Here is a 5110-nt window from a genome sequence, read left to right as displayed (position 1 = left end):
CATGCCTTAATATAGACTTGCTGAATAAGATACTAGAATATATTCATATTTTGTCTGTATCAAACTGCTTGTGTGTTGTTTAAACTTCGTCATTTTTTCCTTTGAACAATTATCCGATCAATCAACAGATGTTTGAATATCTTTAGAAATAAATATAGATTCTCAAAATATATACATTATATCTCAATTATATACATTAAAATACAATGTTTGAATAGTTATGTTGAAAAGAATGCAAATGACATTATATTTTCAAAAGCGGACATCTTCCTATGTTAGTGTCATTGTTGTTTTAACCAGTTTTATATGTTTAAATGCTCGACAACTCGTCTTTAGAGTTTTTCATGTATCACGTTTTTAGAGTTTTTCATGTATCAATAAGAACATTAATGCAAGAAATTTATAAGAACATGAAAGACAAAATATATGCTTAGACTAGACAGTACTTGGCACGCAATTTGTACCTTGATCTCTTATAATTACATTGCTATATATTTGTCATTTCTAAGACGTCAAAACTTCATGTCGGTATTTAAACAACAACCGATTTATTGCATTATAATAGCAATTTGTCCGCATAAATAACCCGTTTCATCATGAAGCAAAGTCTGCTAACTTTTGATACTGTAGTTAAGTCTATTGTAAATCGTATTATGACTAAAATGCTAGACAGATAGGGATATGAATATCATTCTAGTATTGATGTCACATCTCACTGATAATTAATGTCATGATAAAATACTGTGACAAGAGAATCAGTGAGATAATAAAAGCTACATGCCTCCAGATGAGCCAAACTATTTTAAGAAAAGCAAACTTGAGTACAATGTACAACGAATTTAGGAAAAGTAAACATATCCAAGATCAAATATATCATTTACACGTTATGTGCGATTTATAACTGATCTTGCAGTATTTACGTAATTAGGCTACGGAACGTCGTCTGCGGTTCTACTAGGGTGTCCGTATGAGCCTGAACTGTATATTTCATTGGTTTTAATTTTTGTATCTAAAATAAAAAGCAGGAAAAGCAACGAAAGCACTATCATGTTTTTTCATATACCATTTTAACTTTTTATTCAGCTCATAAAGCAAAGGAAAAACAGCGGAGAGGAAAATATCAAAGTATTTCAACGTCAACCAGCGCAGAGATTAATGTAGATGAATCTCTTGTTTTATCTAAATGTTCAGATGAAAATGACAATGACGAAGTAGAATCAGTAGTATCAGAAAATTCAGACAGTGATCAAAGTGATTTTGAATCATCAGGTACGTGACATTTCTGCAATGATGCAAGTTCCATTAGTTTAGTATTTTAGTAATAATAATATACATTAAAAGCAACAATTAATTGAATAAGGAATATAGTCCATTTGACTGCGTTTCAGATAGGCTGGCTTTGTAAATGTTTGATGATTGTCCATTATATTTAAACAAAAGTAAATAAATGCTGAGGTTACATGGTGACGGATACAACACGACATTCTTCTCTTGTCTTATGTTTTACAAAACCACCGATTTTATGACCATCGATTTTACGTGACCGTAATGTACGCAAAACTAATAATATTATACTCTTTCACCCTTATAACTGTAATAATATATCTAAACATACATAAACCTATTTGATATATAAGCAGATTGCTATTTTTAATGACTAATATTGTCATGGTGAGAATCTGAATTTAACCTCATTATGGATAGGTAGATTTCGAAGGAGATGTAATACAATCATGATTTATTGTTTCTTACAGTCAGTTTTATAAGAATGTTTTAATTTTTAATTTTGTTACATTTACATAAAATGATATCTTTACAGATTGGAGTGATGAAGATCTTAGTGACACTGATGTCGATTCTTCAGACGAACAAAAAGACGATGACGATGAGTCAAAAAATGACGAAAACGAAAGCTTTATTTGACTTGTTTTCTACATTTTCTTCTACTCAAACTTTAAGCCTGTGATTATTAAACTCATTATAACTGGTATATTACAACGTGTAGGGTATAAACAAGTGTTTATGTGTATAAATACCATGATTATATTATCATATTTTCATAATGTTATGTTAAAAGATGATTTGGTACTTACAATTACCGTCTCTTTATTTTATACAGAATATATTTTAGTTCGATTGTTTTGGGAACTATATACAACCAGTGAGATAATATTTCAAAAAGTAATAACAATCTTAAAATGTCTGCACGATTTTTTATAGATCATAATTGCTGTTTCGACACTAAAGGGTGAGACATTCTTCGTCAGAGTATGTTTTACTATGTAAAAATATATTTTAAAATGCTTTATTTGAAATGTGTAAAATTATGCTGTTTAATATGTGGACAAGCTATTTCACAAGTTTTATATTTGGATTTTCGTTCTGAATGTCATAATTTCATGTTTTATATGATGACAAATGTCAGTTAATATAGATCTGGATGTAAGTATGTTATGTACATAAAATGTATACCAGTGTTTATTTTTCATATTAAATACGAATCATTCATCTTTGTCTGTCTTTTGAACTGTAAATCTTTATTCAGCAGTTTGTATGAAAGCTGTTTACAGAAGCATACAAAAAATATGTGACAACTTCTTTGACAGAGCCAGAAGAACGTACAAGTCAATACATATAATTGTTAAATAAGTCGTTTAATCGTTCATAAACTACCTTTATACGCAATATTATTAGAATATTATTTTAAAGGCGTTGTACAGCTTAACTGAGATAGGTTGGGGAAATTAAACTTATTCTGAAACATGTGAAATTCTGCTACTGCTGCGTCCGCTGAATGAAACAGTTGACAATTAACAATTGTCGTATATGCCTGATAAAATAGATAAATATCGAGATCAAAAATGTTTAATACACTGCTTGCTTCAGTATTGAAACTATTTTATTCTGCTCGATTTTGCATAAGCTATATGTGTGTGTGTGTGTGTGTGTGTGTGTGTGCGTGTGTGTGTTTGTATACCTCACTTACCGAGGTAAATTATATGTTTACACACCCACGTACCGAGGAACCAAAAAATACCGAGGTACTTTTCCCGTTACCTCGGTATGTGTACCTCGTAAAATGCGTGCATTTACTAAGACACACCTATTGGCGAAATTTTTGTGAAAACCTCGGTTTATCGTTATCGTGCTTATGTGTGTGTCAGTGTGTGTGGCCACACACCATGGTACCAAAATCAGTTAAATCGTAAACTAATTTTTAGACATGCGCAGTTCAACCATTCATGCACCGGAAGTAGGCATTTCAAGATGGCGGAGTAACACGAGGTAATGCGAGGCAATGCCTAACCCAACATCAGCTGTTGGCTATATTCAATTAAAAAACTTCGTTTTTTGGGAAAGATGTAGAGCCTACTCAGGTTTACAAAGAATAACATTTCACACTAATACAGTAGAATCAAAGTCCGGTCGGACGACTGGCTTTCGAATTTACTTCTTCAATTTCGAGGAATTGTTCAAAGTTGCTGAATTTGCACACGAGAGTGACATGGCCGCCATTATAGTTAATATGCCATATTGATAAGAAGTACAGACATTTAGACAAAGTAATTCTTTTTTAAACATTTTGGAAAGTATTCTCATAAATTCATTAAAGAATTTACCCCAACCCCGACCCGGGTGAAAGCAGTTTTCTGGTTTGAAACTGACGAGTGTTTTTCATAAATAAGGTAGATAGGTTTGCGCAGAGAGATATATATAACATTGGATCTTCATCTTTGGTGTGAGGACCCTCCGTGGCCAGGTGGTCAAGGTTGCTGACTTGCCCCTCATAGATACGGGCTTGAATCTCACTTTTGGCGTAAAATTCTTTATAGAGGTAGCCCTGCTGGTGCCTGCTCGTAATGAAACAATGCAGGGGATGCATATTGGGTTTTCCTCAGAAAGAAAAAAAATAGACATAGATTCTAGTTAAATTAGGAGGGAAAGTGGGAATCATTACATCCATTAATGAGAAGAAATAGTTAATTCCAGTAAATTTTACATTTTTTATCTCTTTACATACTGTTACAACAATTACAAATATGATAATTATAAGTCTCTGGTACATGGCAAGAGCAAAGAAAAAAATAATAATAAGGACATAAAAGGTTGTTTAAACTAGATTCTAATTAATGACATAAATGTGTAATAGTTGTACTGGCCACAATGTAATAAACAGAACTTTACATTGGAAAAAACCTGCTCAGACCATCAGTTTTCCAATTTCATGACTATGTAAGCCAGTTCCTATTCATAATGTTTTTGGCATTTATATAAATTTAAACAAGCGCCATTACTCACGCGGTCAAATTCTCATTTGAGCTGTCAGTTTAGAACATATTCCATAAACATGGTGTTGACTTGTCAGATACAATTATTATCCCTAGCTTTCTTGGTGATTTTAGTGGTTAAAAGATCATTAAATAACATTAGTCTAGTGATTTAGTTTTGGGCCTAGGTACGTGCTACAAGTCTCAGAACTTTGTAAATTTTATTAAGAAAGTATAAGAAATTTATTTACTACCGTTTAACCGCCCCCTCCCCCAACAGCCTCAGAACTAGTTCGATTAAATATGGAACAATAGGGAACTTATCATATATTTAGATTCTAATCAAACTAACCATCTAACATCATGGAAATGTCTGAAAATTATGGTCTTATGAAGGAAACATATATACAAAATTAGTATCTGTCTTTAGAAAACTGACTTTGAGAGGTATCTCGATCAAAGATGAAGGTAAATTTTATTAGTTGTCGATATTAATGTACCAATATAAATAATAATTTAGCGTAGAATCGTCCACTTAGTTCGCAATGAGAGGGGTGGGGAATGGTTTTTAGAATTATTTAATAAAAATGGACCTTATTAAGTTATTTATGGATTGAGCAACATGTGTATATTTAAATAAACATTATGGAGAATGAGTATACAATAATATGAAATTAGGCAAAGCCTATGAACGGGAAGTTGTTAAAAATTCTTTCCGTTTTAAAAGTGTCATTCAGTATTATATGCACCGCTTCCGTTTTCACTCGGAACACTCGACGTTTATCATTTATCCGAAAAGTTGAGATTTGTTCCATTATCGGAATACCCCGCCTTTTATCATT

At 32.0% G+C, this 5110-nt stretch overlaps 1 long non-coding RNA gene across 1 annotated transcript; it reads left to right on the top strand.

Annotated features, from left to right (window-relative positions):
* Window positions 1–1082: 1082 nt before the first annotated feature.
* Window positions 1083–2506, top strand: LOC132749434 (uncharacterized). The gene is made up of 2 exons (XR_009628418.1): window positions 1083–1269; window positions 1820–2506. It is a non-coding gene; the product is annotated as an uncharacterized LOC132749434 (long non-coding RNA).
* The last annotated feature ends 2604 nt before the right edge of the window (window positions 2507–5110 follow it).

This window comes from Ruditapes philippinarum, unplaced genomic scaffold, assembly GCF_026571515.1.
Source record: "Ruditapes philippinarum isolate M1 unplaced genomic scaffold, ASM2657151v2 ctg25364_1_1_1_1, whole genome shotgun sequence".
NCBI classification, from domain to species: domain Eukaryota; kingdom Metazoa; phylum Mollusca; class Bivalvia; order Venerida; family Veneridae; genus Ruditapes; species Ruditapes philippinarum.
The sequence above is the reverse complement of the archived record's forward strand: the minus strand, read 5'-3'. Positions and strand labels throughout refer to the sequence as shown.